This window comes from Anoplopoma fimbria, chromosome 11, assembly GCF_027596085.1.
Source record: "Anoplopoma fimbria isolate UVic2021 breed Golden Eagle Sablefish chromosome 11, Afim_UVic_2022, whole genome shotgun sequence".
Lineage (NCBI taxonomy): Eukaryota > Metazoa > Chordata > Actinopteri > Perciformes > Anoplopomatidae > Anoplopoma > Anoplopoma fimbria.
The window spans coordinates 11,351,456-11,368,185 of record NC_072459.1 but is presented as its reverse complement, the minus strand read 5'-3'; the positions used below and the strand labels follow the sequence as shown (position 1 = coordinate 11,368,185).

The following is a 16,730-nucleotide window of genomic DNA, read 5'->3' as shown; positions in this document are numbered from 1 at the left end:
AACTTGGCGCAGCTTCAAGTGAGAGCTCGGCAGCTGACACAAAGCTCGTGCTTGACATTAAAGGTTTGTGGCTTGACACCTCTTGCTGGAATACATTTCTTTTTTTGCGTTACATCGATGCTCCCTATAGAGGAGAGGTGGAATGAAAAGGCTGCAATTATATCCAAGACAGTGTTCCACATCCCTCCCCTTCTTCCCGTCTCCTATCATTTCCCAAGACTGTTTACCACAAACACAAGCGCAACACTGCCTCAGCTCATTATGGACAGCCAGGCCGCAATATACTGCCAAGTCCTGCCCTAAAGCCTCTGTTGTCTTGGGAACCCAGCATCCAAGAACATGGAGGGGAGGGTTGGTTGTGTGCTGGTGGTGGTGGTGATCTATTGGGGGGGGGCATGATGTCATCCTGTGGCATGGAGGGGGCCAATCAAGCCCTGAGAAAATTATGTCACCTTTTGTTGAGCTGCTCCATTCAGGGCTATAGAAGTGCAGTGAATTGAGAGCTGCAGAGAGGTCATTTTTCCCCTGAGCTGTGTATGTGTGTGAGAAAAAGCGGGGGAGAAAAATAAAAGAGGGGGAGGCAGGCAAGTAGGGAAGTCCATTGTGGACATGCTAATGTTGTTGACCATAAGCAGGGCCATAAAGATGTCATGAAGCTCAACTTCCAAAACATCAGCGCCGGGGCCTTCACACCCCTTTTTTCCTTTTTACAGATGGAGATGACCTCGTCCCCCACAAATCTGATTCTTAATATGATCCCTATGAGGCTTTGAACAACTTGTCAGAACATTGTCAAGCGGCAGAATAAAAGCCTGAGCAAACCGCAATGGAGTCCAACCCGGTCTGCTTTGTTTTATCGCAGAGAGAAAGACAACAATAAGCAACCCCTTGAGGAATAATTACCCCCTTAGCAACTCAGCATTGCCGCCGCTCCTGCACCCACGTCCCATTCCCCGCAGATACCCCCCCGCCCCCTTCCGAGCCAAACCTTATTGAATCACAGCTGAAATTGACAGTGAAAGACAGTTGAATGGAAAGTCACTGCTGAATTGTGGAACTCACTTAAAATGAGTGAAAACAATAAATGCATTCGTAGTATGGCGCTGGAATGTCTTTCTACGGAAGACGACGAGGAGCTGTGGGGACTTTCACCCACAAAACTCCCTGCAGTTTCACTCGTGTTGACCTGGACTGTGACATTAAGCACTTCTCTGTCAACATCATACATACAAGGTTTACAGAAAGTAGACTCAGCAGCAAACTCATTTTCCATGAGGTCATCCCTTGCGATAAAACGAAATGATCTTTTAGTACAATAAATTGTTATACTATTTCAAAATTGACCTATTATTCATGCTGGTATTAGTGAAGTAAAACCTTGTCATTTTCAATTCAGCACATCAACATTTAAATGTCACATTTTTCCATTTTCACTATGTACTTCACTTTCACTCTGCTTCTCATTTCCTGAGCAATAGAGAAAAATAGATAGAGTGATACAGCTACTGAGAAACTTCCTAGTAGCAGACTGGCCCAACTGGTAATGAAGCCAGAACTATTATTAATAAAACGTACACATAAACGTAATGACAATGAACGCGTCTATTCGGCTATAAATCTCTTAGATCTGCAGCTGTGACAAAACAAACTGACGGCAACTTGAATACACCTTTTGTTTTTATTTCTGTTACATGGTTTCCCAGACACAACAAAAATGATGGTGCTATAAATCATTATTAGAAGAAACAGCTTGACAAGATTATTAACCAAAAATAAAGAAGGCTGCCAATGGGAGTTGTGGCGTCAATAGTTGTATTCATAAACACCTTGATTACAATGGCTTCTTTGTGATCGCAATTATAAGACATCAAATGAAGAATTCTCGATCTTATATATATTAATTAACTGTACAAAATAGAAAAACATTTGTTGTGCTCCTCACAAAATACACTTTGTATATGATTGCATTGGTGTAAGTGCTGCCTTCAGTCTGTAAAAAGAATAAACCTAAAAATGAAAATAACATCTGATTATTTTCCATTTACTGTTCCAGCATTTGTTGATACTGTATCCATAATAACACAGTATATGTCACAACTGCAGTGAAAGAGCAACAGCGTGAATAAACACTGAATATCAAAAGCAGATGTATATACGGGGAAATATTAATCCAGGTTCAATTTAGAAAGAGTCAAACAATGTGTAGATCCATTGTGGTAACCACGGTAATCGTACACTCATTGAGTTGACTTTCCTATTGAGCGCCTCTCCAGACAGGGTTGACTGATCTGTTCCATAATATCAGAGCACCAGAATACACTCCACTGTCCTGCTGAGTTTATGTCACAGCTTCTCCAAGTCCATGCTGCTGGCGCTGGATCCTGAGAGCCGGATTGTCAGCGAAGGAGCTCACGCTGTTCGCAGCCATGCCAGGAGCAAACATCTGCTGCAGGGGATGCTGGTCCACAGTCCAAACCAGGATTTAGTATGATCCTAGAAACAAAATACAGAAACTAATGATTGAATGAGGCCAAAGAACACTTGAAGCTTAAACATTGACACATGTTTCCCATGGCCATACTAAAGAAAATTAGAGGTTTTGATCTTTTCTGGCAATATTGCTTTTTAAATGATAAATGTCAATTTTAACTGAACTGTTACTTAAAACAACCAGAGAATCATAAAACACCAAAAATTGATCAACACAAAGTTCTTCTCCACTGATGCCTAAAGCAGGTTTGGCTGCTTTCACAAACTTTCCACACAAAAGAGGGCTTGAGGATTCAAACTGGCATAAAGAAGATGCAGATGAAGAGCCACATCCACAGCTGAAATTATCACATTATAAGTGGTGGCAAAAGTGTTTTCGCTTCCAGCAGAGAAGACACAAACACAGATTATTCTCAAGTTGGAACTTGAAAACCAGAATTAAGATGTCAAACCGAATATCGCTTCAGGCCAAAAGAAAGTACTGATTTAAAAATGAATGTCTTATTTCAATGGCACTTGTATCTAGAATACTTGTGGGATATCTGGGAAAAACAGTGGGATGAATGTGTTGTTATCTAACGAGAGAGCTGTTGATCAGTGTAAAACATCTGCTTTTTGCACAACCACGTCAGAACAACCAGAAGGTGAGGTAATGCAGGTAGGTGGCCTCTTGACAAACCTGTTGCCTGCTTTACCCGTGCTTGTGCATACAACCACCCAAGGAAACGACATTACGTCATCTGCCCCCACACCCACACCCACACCCACACACATCCACTCAGCCAAAGTGGCGGGACCGGCCTGTCCCGCTTCGCCCGGGGAAGGAACAACGTGTCAGATGATAAGTAGACATCCATCAGTGTTTCTCGTCTTCTTTCTGCCTGTCTGCACCTCGGAGCCGGTTTACCTGCGAGGAGTCACGTTCCACCGGCGTACAGGATGCGGCCTCACTTGCGTAGCTCTTTCTTCACCTCACCTCCTCCTCCTCCACCCCCTTCACACATCATCATCTCTCTCTAGCTTGCTCGCCCCAACCTAAGCCACAACCACTCTATTACTTTTTGTTAACACTCTCTGTTATTTTCCCCCTTATCTTTGATTTTCTGCTTTTTCAGCTCCACCGCTCAACAATCATCCTTTCACCTGATTTCTTCTCTATCGCTCCCTTTGCCCTCCTCTGTTCAGGGTTTTCCCTTCCCACGTTTCTCTCATATGCCTCACCTTGGAGCAGAGCCAGTAGAGCAGCATCAGCACACAGAACTGGGTCCCAACCTGCCTTTGAGTCTCGGCCTGCCCGTGTACGCCGGTCTGTGCCCGGGGCCTGCGACTGAGGCCGGCCCCTATCACCCTCCCTCATCAGCACATCTACTGTACCTGTCTGCTGGCACCCTGCCAGTCTCTCTCACACACACACACACACACACACACACACACACACACACACACACACACACACACACACACACACACACACACACACACTCAGTTCCCCTTCATTTACCCAGAGAAACTGGAGGATAACGCAAGCCCTAAAATCTATAGAAAAGGACTACTCATGTTGGGGTCAAGCAGGTTTGACCTCCATTGAGAACACCCACGGCTTCCCTGAGAGGCACACGTATACAGTACCACGCATTCAGCCTGCTGGCTGCCCCGCGCAAGCCCATCAACAGGTTTCTTTGAAGGGCACCGACTCAGTGGTGGGCCATCAAAGCATATCTTCATTCATGTCCACTGAAAGGATCTGAGGCTCCTGAGAGACGCCGTGTTTGAAGTGATATCTCTGTGCCACTGCATTCTTTACCGTGCTGTCATGACTTGAGTTACACAATCAAAAAAAGCAAGAACACAGGCGTAAAGCCAGTGCCACCCCCCTGATCATGTCTCACATATATGTGAACTACTGCTACCTTTGTTTGATCAGTGTGTGTACCATCCTCTGGTTGTTTATAGCAACTGACAGTTCATAATAAGGCTGCACTGTGTGTGATTACATATGCCACTTGAATGAAGATCAAACAAAGAAATAACACAGAGCCATCCTTACCGGTTGAATCTCCTGAGATCATGTTTCCATTACTCAGCCTCTTCTCGGCGCTCACCTGAGATCATCTGAAAAAGATAAAGGATGGGGAAATGAAATGATTCAGAGAAGAGCTCATTCAAGAGTAAACAGACGTCGAGCAAAAAAAAACAGAGGAACCAGATGTAATTGCTCTGCCCGAACTTGCATCAATACTCTTGACAAATATTTATTTTTCAATGGTACGATGAGAGCAATCAGCTCCTTCCTCTGAATTCACAGGTAAGATGAGGTTACAGTGCAGCGGTTTCCAAGCTTTGAGTCTCAATTTCAATTTTAAGGAATCATGAGATGATTCACAGGATAGGAGAATGAGAAGAAAATGCATGTGAAAGCAGTGATGGTGGGCCACATATACACATGGCTTTAGTTTAATGGGACATAAGTCAAGAGGCTGGGGACCAATGGTCTAGGACCAGCTGTTGGCCCAAACACGTTCGTGGTACCATCATCATAACAAAAAAAGCAGACCGTGTTACTCAGACTTTATTATCACCCAATTGACCTGACTACCTCCTTATCGCATTATCTTTTAGGCTCTTTGTCAACCAAACCTGGCTTTATAATAACCACATGACTCAAAACCTTCTCCGATATCTCCAAAGAACATTTAAAAAGACAAACCTGGAGTAGTGACATAAATTTACATAAAACAGATTTGGGTGATCTAAGGTTTCAGTGGAGCTCTGCAGAAGCTGTCAGGTCAGGAGAAGCGATGGAGTCAAAGTGTCTTTTCCATCGCAGAAACTTTCTTGATCACGGGTTTCTTCATACCGACATGTTTAAGACTGAAGCTGTGCTCTCTGGACCGACGACAGCTCCAGTCCCTCCTCATCCATTCATGAACAAAGGTGCTCTCTACTTCTGAGTTTCACCGTCCCAGACCTGTTACCTTGGCAACAAATGCACTGTTTCCAAGTGACACAAAGCCTGAACTTAAAAAACCTCCTTTCAGGTCGAAGGCTCCAAGAGTTGAGGGGAAAACAGCAATAACAGGACGGCGGGGAGAGAAACTGAACACCGGCAAATTGCTTCCCAAAGTTTCTGGAGGAGGACATAACAAAATGATTCTTTCTTTCCTCTCCCTTTTAAAATACCTTTCCCTGGCACCAGGCACCATAGGTAGTTGTGTGCTGTGCTGGTCCCATTTCTTTTATATCCCTTCTTATATTTCCGTTTTTTTTCTAGCTAGCGTACTGAGCTAAGTGAGTTGTCATGTAGACCAGCAGGCCCGAGCAGCATGTGGCTAGGCTAAGCCTCCAGATGAGGTAATGTTTAGAGAGGTTGGCGAGCCAGGAGAAGGGGTTGGTCAGGTCTTGATTAGCTCAGGGGTATGGGGCGCTCTCTAATATTGGACACCCCTTTGTGTGGTGAGATTACAACCTTATGAAAAACTGCCCCTGCTGACACGCCTGATGGGATCAGAGCTTCCTGCCCGCTGAATCGTCTTGCTTATGAGCTCCCCACACATGGGAGGGGAAAAACACACAACCAAACACAAAGCTCACACACTTGAATCTCTCCGGAAAGACGGGGATGAACTCTGGGAGATCATACACAACAACTCATATGTTCTGTGCATGCAACAAGATTGTACACACACCGACAAGCACACACATAAGCTGCAAACGTCACCTCCTAGGGCCTCCTCTCTTCCACTTGTGTAGCCCATATAATGACCACAACTGATGACCCCCAGATGTAAAACAACCTGAATTTATTAATGAGGCCAGATGACACACAAACACACGCTCACTTGCTTTTACTGTGGTTGTCTCCTACGGCCACTCTCCAATGAAAATCACATGATGGATCAAGTCCAGCAGAGAATCTCCACCCCGAAAAAAACATCAACAAACAATGTTAAAAAGAAAACACGGATGATTCAGAGGCGAAGCTTTCAGGGGATTTAATCCCAGCAGTCCACTAGAGAGGGCTGAGGCTATAGGATGATTTCAATTATTTGATATAATTTCTGATGGTCCATTAGTTCGAAATAAAGCTCTGATTATAAAAGATGTGTATACAGAAAGTTACAAACAAAACCTGCATCAGTCTTTTTCCAGATGTGCAATTGACTGTTAATTTGCAGTGGCCTTACTTTCATGAAACCCTTTTTCCCAAATAAAGCTCATTTCAAATCAAGAACAACGGAACAAATGCTGCATTCTGGTTTGTTCAACCACATAGCAAACTTCAACACCTATTTATTTCTACTGTTTAGGAGGCTGCACTAACAAACACTCATATTTCTGCAGTGCACTTTGTGAGAGCAAATAAATACTTGGAGGTGTATACTCACAAATATGCAAGCACACATGCATACATCCACACACACACACACGCACACGCACACGCACACAGTTAGGGACATGGCACAACCTTGCGCCAGTGGTCCTTTAAACCAGTCATGTGAAACGACCCGTTAATTTCTGCAAATCAGATTACATCTCCAAGCTGAGGTCTGCAAGTCGACACACACATTTAAAGCTTGGGGGTTCATGTGTGTGTGCAACTCACACACATGTACGCACTCACACAAACACAGCTTAATCAGATTCTGTCGTACAAACCCTCTCGTCTTTGTGAATGTTCGCAAACTTCGAGTATCAGCCAGGGCCAGGCTCAAAATGTGCACAAATTTATAGTGTACAGTAAATGTAAAGCAGATATTAACTATATTCTAGAACGAGTGTAGCTAAGACCACTGATTCCTTTGAAGAACAAAACTTTTTTTTTTGTCAAGGAAAATCATAGAGGGCTGTGATAAGCCTCCTTTCAGCAGCGCTCAACTGCTGTTTGGCCGCTCTGCTATGGAATGAGCACATGTGGAAACATGTTTATAGAGTGTTTGGCAGGAATGCAAATGATAGATTATTCGCAAATGATTCAAGTCCTATCCAGGTTACCTGGAGTACTGATGTGTTAAGCAGCAAAATCACACTTGTTTTAACTGCTTAAATTAGTGTTACATTTTCCTGGGTCAGTGATTGTATTGTGTTTTTTGTAATTATTCAATTGAGTGATTGAGTTGGCAAATAAATAAGTACGTAAATGGTTGAATAAGCACAGTAAGAGAGATAAACATATTGAGCATGCAAACCGGCTGCTTTTACTTTTAACGTCTCTGCACATTTTAGCTTCACTGATCAGATTTGCAACACAGTGTAAAAGAGGCTGTTTGGCTGGCTGGCTGCTGGTGGACCAGTCGGCTTAATTAAACCCAGAAAGTTGGAGGAAGTACAAGTCTCTGTCCCTGCAGGATCTACATTAAGTCTCCACTCTGCTAATCAGAAAGCCCTTCAACTACATCAGCATGTCCCTCTGGCCCAACAAACAACCAAATCTCATTTGTCTTCGCAACTTTTTAAGGAAGCTTAAATTACTTCTCTATCAAGTCTGGAAAATCAATCACGGCTGTCTCTGCGTTCATCATAATCAGCGACATCCTAAACAGATCGGCTTTGTAGCTCATTGTCTGTTCTTCTTATGCCCTTGGTACCATGGAGGTCAGAGGGTGGGACGCTGTGGGTGGCAGGAAGTTGAGAGAGGTGGGCCTACAATGGGGGTGTCAGGACTCTGTCAGTCAGCCCAACTCATGTTCAGCTCAAGCGGGTTGATTCTCCCTCTTCACAGTGACATCGGAGAAGTTCAGCGATGGAGACCGGCAGCGAGGCGGATGGACGAGCAGAGGGGCCGCGCCCTGGGTTAGATTGCACTAAATGCTCAGATATAAGAGGACAGGAAAGGGCAGATTGGGACAGGGCGGCAGGGAGAGCTGGCTGGAGTTACTGTTACTCACAGGAAGAGCTCACTCATCCCTCAGATCACCTGTGGAGGTCAGGATCTGGTTCAGTCACGCAGGGCCACAAGCCAGGAGGACTGAATGTAAACTGGTGTACAGTAGGGTCACTTCTACAGCAATTGTGTACAATCAGTTAGTGGACTGGGGGTTTTACATTTTTTAGCCAAAACATACAAATATGCATCTATAAAATGGCTGGCAACCCCTTTTCAGAGTACACCAAATTTTTAGATTTGGAACATTCCAGTTATTCCATTATTTTTCCATTAATTTTAGTGCAGAAACATAACTTGCAGAGTGACTTGAGGCACGCTTGACAGAATAATTAATTACAATTTAAACATTTTTGTTGAAGTTACATTGTTATGTGTAAATCCTTTTCGGTGCCCTCAAGATCAACCTCAGGTTTGAAAAGTGAAAAACTTCTTAACGCAAAAAATGGTCAGATGTGTTTGATCCTTTATTGAACGTCCACATTGTATGTTGTGAGTGGGATTTTATGACAACATAGCTGTTGAATGCAACACTGGCAGCTTCTACGTTAAATCCTGTGACTCTTTACAGCTGACGTGCCATGTGACCACAGCAATTACAAGACAAGCGGGTTTCTGTAGATTGATTTAAAACCTAACTGAAATGAGATTTGTAGTAATTCTCGGTTTTAAATAATTGTAAATTGATTATCTTATGAACTGCTAGTCAGACGAAATGTGTGCTCTGTTAACAATGAGTATTTGACCCATTATTTCTGACATTTAGATGAGCTTAACAAGCAATCAAATCATTGATTAAAAAAAACAGCAACCGGATAAGGAAATACTGTGATGCAACTCGAGAGACATATGGTCAGTACTGCAGCACACATTCCTGACAACAAACACACACACACACCGGTAAAATAAACCATGCTGTAGTATCTTCATCTGGAGTGCATTTCCTGTCCTCTGGCTTGGCATATGTTTGCTAGTTGCTCATTTACAACATAGCATCTCTCTGTTGTAGCTCCCCGCCTGCACACAAACTACTGTCCAACCATCTGAAACAGAACTTTAAGTGAAGAGGACCACGACGTTAGACTTCTGTTCTGGGTGTTGAAAATGTAAAGCGATAAAATGCACTTTCCCACATCTGGAAAAATCCTACACGGGGGATTATGTTGGTTTAGGGTATAGTTTTGACAAGCACCGTTTCCAGTTTTTGCTTAATTCTCTCACCAAGAGGCAGAGAGGTGCAATCATCAGTGTCAAACACTGACCCAGAACTCACTTGTGGAATGGAAATTTAAGAGGATAATAAAGTAACATCAAGCAGCTTTTTAATAAGACACATTTGACAGCACAACCCACCTCCCTTGGTGAACATGCTGTTGAAAAAAAACTACTTTGTGCGTCGAATTTTACAAGGTGAGAAGTTAGGAGACACTTTAATTCAGCAGCAACAGTTGCGATGAAACTAATAAGAATGTCACAAAATTATCCTCTATCACCTTTTTTAACCCAGCAGAGGTAGTTACCAGAAGTGGTCACAGGAGCTGTGAAATGTTAGTTTTAGGTTGAAAGTAAACAGCCTCTCCCATGGTGGGCCTGTACCCTACACAGAGTAAGCACATGTTTCCCATTGTGGTTAAAAGGAAAGGGGATTAAAGTGTAGTGCAGCAGGAGCCACAGCCATATACCCCATGGTGGGATCACAGTACTCTCAGGTCTTTCAGTACTGCTGATGCAGCCCAGTTGGAAGTGGCTGGTGTGTAGGGAGCAGCCGTGGCCAGATCTATCAGATGGACTAGTCAGGGTCCTCTAGAGCCCAAATATGAGGCCTTTCTTTGGAGCTGAGGAGGCCGACATGTTACCATGTTGACAGAGCTGCCTGACTGAGGCTGGCAGACACTCACACAAACACAGGCAAGGTAAGGATTATGAGGAGGTGTTGAAACAGAGCGGATTTTGCTTTTCAGAGGCCCGATTTTTCCCTATGAATAAGAGAACACCTTTAAAACTCATATTAAAGACACTAACAGAGGTAGAGAAAAATATGACGTTTAGACTGAAAACAAAAGTAGAATAAAATCTGGTAAATGTTTTTTTTTTTTTTTTTTTTTTGCTGTAAAATATGGGCTTTTCACCCCAGGGCCTCAGGGTCAAATAGGCCACATTCAGGTGCCACAGGGGACATTTAACGCAGGAGACTGTGACTGTGCAGCCAATTAAAGGACACTTTAAAAAGGCAAATAGTGCAAGGGACATTGAGGAAGATATGCATAGTGGAGCATAACTGCACTTACCAAAAACTGCCAATTAACCAGCACCCCATGAAGCTCAACTGTGACCGCTTCAGCTGGACGGCTTCCATGTGCAGTGAGAAAAAAACACTTTCTGAGCAGGGTAACAAAGGATGTAGAGGGAGGGGTAGACACTCTTCGAGGGTTTACTGAGCTCGATTCAATTCAAAATTTGAAACCAAGGCATAAAAGTTCAAACTTGACATGGGCTTGACTATTCCGAAACCTGACTGCCTAAAGACTTGCATTGAGGCTTGAAGCATTTATTAAGTCTCAATTTTTTACCTGATAAAAAAACCCCACACAAAAAGGACTTTGAAGGCCTTTCCTGAATATTACTTGTTCTTCGCAATGCAAACTAACACTCTGGGTTGGAAATTAAAATGCTGCTACTTGTCATCCTGCTCATTTTATCCTTTTATTCGTGTAAACAAAATATGTGTAAAATTGTCATAATTAGTATATGGATTCTTGAGTTATGGCCAAAAATGTGCTTTGTGAAGTCACAGTGAACTTTAAACACCTATTTATAATCAGTTCATCTTTGAGTGCTAATAAAAAAAAAAATGTCCCAAGATGTTCCAGAGATATCATGGCAATGAGACAAACATGAGGTCACAGTGACCTTGATCTTCAGCCTCTAAAATCTAATCGGATCACCTTTTAGTTCAGGTGGATGTTTGTGCCAAATTTGAAGAAATTCCCTCTGTGAGTTTATGAGCTATATCGTTCACCAGAGTGGATTGGATGGACGAATGGATGTCGGACATATTTACGAAAGTACCCACTTACAGACGGACAACACTAAGACATTATGCCTACGACCACGGCTGGCGCTGGTGGCATCAAAAGCACACAAGTTACAAAACTAAACACATAGTCAATGTCATATTACACATTAATACAGTCCATGTTGATATCTGTGACTTACATTTTCTCAGTCACGTAGCAATGTGACTCTATTAAGAATATTGATGTTACTAAATTAGATTTTTTAGTTTCCAGAGGATACATCTCGCTTTTTCCATTTTCAACTTGCAATTTGCTTATGTAGAGTTGTGACTGGTTGTGTCCTTAATGACTTGAAACTTGAGTCTATGCCTCAACTCATGTCTAGTACACTTTGCTCCATCCAGTGGGATGTAATTCTCACCCAAACAAGATTAAGTCAAGTATTCTAGAAAGTTATGAAGTTTCATCCTCAACCTCTTGGCCTCAACACCCACACACATAAACAGAGATAATTACGTTTCTATGTCCCAAAAATGTTTGTCAGTCTTGCATTGGTGTATCTTCTTCTCTGTATAGTGTTTGTGGGAGGAATTGGGGAGAAGGGATTTTGGACAGGGCCTAGAGTAAGTGTTTGAGAAAGTCCTGCAAATCTGCACAACCACAAAAACATAATCGGTGAAAAAGTACGGCATGTTATTGTGCATGTGCGTAATCGTGTTTCTGAAACTGGAAACAGATTTATGTAGTGTTAGGGATCAGCTCTTTAAAAGGTCACACTGAACAAGTTAGGTCTGCTCAGTAAACCCTGTGTCCTCTCTGATCCAGGTGACTCCGGGCCAATAGCCTCACAGCACACAGGACATAGACGTAAGTACTCTGACCACTTCATGACATCAGCCATTTCCAATTTCCAATGACGCAAAGCTGACGTGCAGCATCTTTGATTAATTAATTCCTATAGTGCTTTTGATGTGTTTCCTTTGTCCAAATACAACCAAAAACTGTTTGGAAGATATCTACCCAAGTAACAGAGATAACCTGTTGACACTATATGGGAAGGAGTTAGAGGGGATATCTGTCAAACTCCCTTGATTACAACAACACATGTGAAATTGCGCACACACACCCAAACACACATTCATGCATCGACGTACTAGCCTAGAAGCACGCCATTGCATGCGCATGTGTGTGTGTGTGCTTATTGTCCATGTACACATTAACAAAACACACAAAACTCCTTATGTAAATGCCAGGGACTGCAACGGTGGAAAAAGGTAGGATGAGGAACACATCAAGTCTAATCCAGCCGGGGATTAGGAGCGGGCAAATATCGCCAATAATAAACAAACGACTAAAATTCCTGGTCTGTGTGGTTGCAAGGCCTGGGGCTCCAGCTAGAACCCAGCAGGATCTGGATCCAATCCCTGCTGTTTATCAGTGCGAGTAGAAGCGGCCACTTGTGAAACCTCCATGACAAACCCACAATGGCAAACAGAGTAGTCCAACCAATCACTCCTCCAAATGTTCACCTTTTTACTTACATTGTACAGACTAACGATTAATCATAAAAATAATTAAGACAGATTATTAATCAATTTAAATTGGTAGCCCTAGATTCATATCTTGGCCTGATTATGTTCCAATGTGACACAACTTGTAAATATTACCACTTTATGATACAAACCAGGGAAACAGACCATACTTTTTTGTATCACAGATGGCATTTGATATTTGAGTCCATGTAAAGTCTTCACGCTCAAGAGCTGGATGGATTTTATGACACAAGGCAACACAAGAAAGAAAGAAAGCAGAGCAGCACACCTGTTCAGCATTATTGACAAATATTGATTACTTGTCAAGGCGTCACCATGGAGATTATTGCAGAGGAATGTTGGACCGATAAAGTAATGGGCCATAAATTGCTTCAGGTAGTAACAGGGTGGGTAAAGGGAGTAGAGTGTGATGAAACTGAGATCAAAGGTAAAGCAGAGAAAGCAGTTTTTAATTTGGTCAGTGCAGTTTTTCTGCGACTAGGAAACAATGTGCAAGAGGTGAAAGGGCTTCTTCTGGAAATGCAGACCCAGCATGTTTCCCTACCAGCTCTTTTGTCTTATGTGACATCAGATGAGATGCTCCAATAAGTCTCTACTTGGGTGAATGTTCGGAGGCCTTTATCTCACTCTGTATATGTGATTTTGTGTGTGTGTGTGTGTGTGTGTGTGTGTTGTGTGTGTGTGTGTGCTGCGAGCTATGTGGATTAGAGCCCTTTGCTCTAATCCACCTATTTTGTTCTGCTCCACTGTTCAGATTCAAGGTGGAAAAGTGTCGAGACCGCAACGTTTTGTCTTCACCGTCCGTCTGGCCCACAGTGCTTTACCTGCTGAGCCCTAGACTCACCAAGCCTAAAGGACTCTGTTGCTTTAGCCCTGTCCCCAAACATGTCCCTGGCCTGCACAAAAGCCATCTGGGGTGCGGCTGAGGGGCTTTAGCAACAAAATAACTCTTTCAATCTGCACTCTGCATGGTTCTGACCGCGGGGCGCTGAGGTTGCCAATACCGAGAAGACTCTTACTGGACTTCCTCCTCCTTCTCCTCCACCCCTTTAATCCTGGTCTACATGACTGACTCCGACTGAAAGCCCCACACGCCAGAGGTGGGAGCCAAAGGCACTGTGAGATTCAAAAAAAGACCACCTGCTCATCAAACTAAATTGCACTCACTCAAGGCAATGGGGAACAGAGAGAATGAAAAGGAGGGGAGCAAGAGGAAAAAAATAAGTAAGAATAAAAAGAAAGACAAGTCACTGCTCTCCCTCTGTGATCTTGGCAGACAAAAGAACAAATTGCATTTCTGCGTCATGGCACCCGAGGGTCAAAATCGGCATAGGGTCCCTCTCAGTGCTGTTTGTGTGCGAGCATGCTGATAACGGTTCCATCAGTTCCCACAAGAGAGCCAGAGAGGTGCACCGGCCTACGTTTCAGCCTTTCATCTTGGCTTCTTTTGTATTCCACTACACTCTGTTGTCTCTCTCCTCTATTGGGCGGAATTGACTGTTATTATTCCAAACAGCATTATCTTTATTAATGCCACAGGTCTCAGGACTGTGCACTCCCGGGAAGCCGGGTCTGGCCAGAGCTGCAACCAATCTCCCTAGATAAAAGCTCAGTGGAGAGCTGTATGCAAGCCAGACAGCTCCAACAGGCCTTCATCCTCCCTCTTCATTCTCAGAGAGAGGTATTGGCCCTACAAAGACTAAGATATGGCTTTAATCTTAGCACTTTCAGTCAGAAAACATTTGAACTGAGAGCAGCTCTCTGGGAGGCTATCAGAAGCCACCAGTCAAAACAAACAAATGTATTTCAGTAAATACATGAAATAATACTTAAAAGTTGCAAAATAAAAATTAGCCTTAATAACCAAGTTTTGAAAACCTGGATATTGAGTGAAAGGCTCACAAACTGCTCAGGTTATACGTCATAAAACTTTATCTTCTGGTGCGACGGTTTATGAGTGTGCCCTCCGTTTCTACTATGGTGGCTTATATTGTTGGTGAACTTGGAGCTGAAGCAGTTTCCCCAAAGTCAGCCATGCATGACGAGTTATTCTAAAGGTGGTGTGGAGAGCTGACGTGTGGCCAGGCCGGGCCGGGGCAGCGGCTGGGGTCTCGGCTTAGTGCCTCAAGCCCCCTCGCTCCAGTGGTCACACAGCATCAGCTCCCGGCCCGAGCCCGGACACTGATTTATGGGACAGGGGGATTACCATCAAACCAGCCGTGAGGACCACCCAGATGGTGGCACAGGACGACAGCCACACAAACAGACACACAGGCACACAGATTCAAATACACTAAATATATTCACACAAGCACTAAGATGGACCTTTTTAAGGATATACCCACAGAAACAAATATTGACTCGAAAGCAAGTAAAAACGTTGCTGTATAAGATGTTGAAGATTAAAACCCTCTGGAAATAAACAAGCATGAAAAGCTGCACATGCCATTTGTAATGACTCTGTTAACCACTCAAGTGCAGTGGGAGGGATTAGTTTGCTGAGGCTTCCTCATTACCACAAAGCAAGGGAGCCAACTTTGCTCATCTGGGTTCATATACATCTACAGGATGTAGCCCGGCTAGAAGTAATTCCTCTCAATCACGTCATACTGTTTGTCTTTTTTCCCCACTTCAGTTTGCAAAATGCCTAATTGAAGAGTGACGAATCGTGTAATTTGACGACAAACAATTCACTGCAATGAACAATTCACTTTCCCCTTTTGCTCGATAAAAAGGACCGGACACATCTCACTTTCATTCCAAATGCATTTACCATCCTTAATACTTTTCCACCAAGTCAAATGTTCATCCAAGAACACGTGCAAATACACTGAGCAAGAAAAAAAAAAGCACATATTTCTCACTTGCCAGGGCGCAGCACAGCCTAACCTCAAAGCACCAGTTGGATGAGCTGAACAATAAGAGTCAATGACAAATCGGACGTGGTGCATTCCTTGGGCAAACACTCACTTCATAAAGGGAGACGGGTAGGCAAACACTCACCTGCCCTAAGCTAATAACTTGTGTGGTGGCAAATACACAAACACACACACACACACACACACATGTACACACTTGAGCTTGTCGAGATGTTGAGACAATGATGGGAATTAATTAAAACTGTGTGAGTAAAGAGAAAAGGACCACACTTCATCTTCGAGAGCATTGTTTTGTACTAAAATCATAGCAATGAGAAATGCAGGAGATCTGTGTCTCTTTGTCCTTAGGTACTGAGCTATGTGAAGCGTGGAAATAGACTGATACACATCTATAATGTATATGATATGCCCGCTCAGTTTAGGGTTCTTTTAATTAATGCACTGCAAAACTAAACAGAAATTGAGTTATTATAACCAAGGCCATGTCAATGGCTGCAAAAGGAGAATTTAAAAGGCTAATAAAAAATGTATTTTATACTAAGCAGCAGATCATAAACCACATGTCTGTACGTAAGCCTCCTTGAGCGCATTGTGTCCATTTTGGTTTGTAAATCATGTGTCTTGTGTCATGTGACTTACTTTTCTACTAAACAAATTACACACACTTTCCCCTAAGGCCTTCTTTCCCCAGCAGAGCAAAGCAAAGCTGCAGTGACAGCAGCGCTTCTCTCAGTGGGATGCACCCTCAACACTTCCTGACCATGTGACTTCCTCCAGCTGCCTTTTGATTGGACGCTCAGAGGCGGCTACTTGAAGAGATGGAAGAGGGGGCGGTTGTGGCGGGGAGCTAGTTGGCAGCGGACACATGGGAGAAAACAAATTCCTGCCCCATTGCCATGGAGATGAGTCA

General features: G+C 43.3%; 1 long non-coding RNA gene across 1 annotated transcript in view; it reads right to left on the bottom strand.

Moving 5' to 3' along the window:
• Positions 1 to 1,696: 1,696 nt before the first annotated feature.
• Positions 1,697 to 16,730, bottom strand: part of LOC129099064 (uncharacterized) — a 52,187-nt gene continuing 37,153 nt past the window's right edge. Inside the window, exons 3-4 of the long non-coding RNA XR_008531618.1 lie at positions 4,538 to 4,602; positions 1,697 to 2,493 (exon numbers count right to left, since the gene is read on the bottom strand). This is a non-coding gene — a long non-coding RNA (uncharacterized LOC129099064). The remainder of the gene's footprint in view (positions 2,494 to 4,537; positions 4,603 to 16,730) is intronic.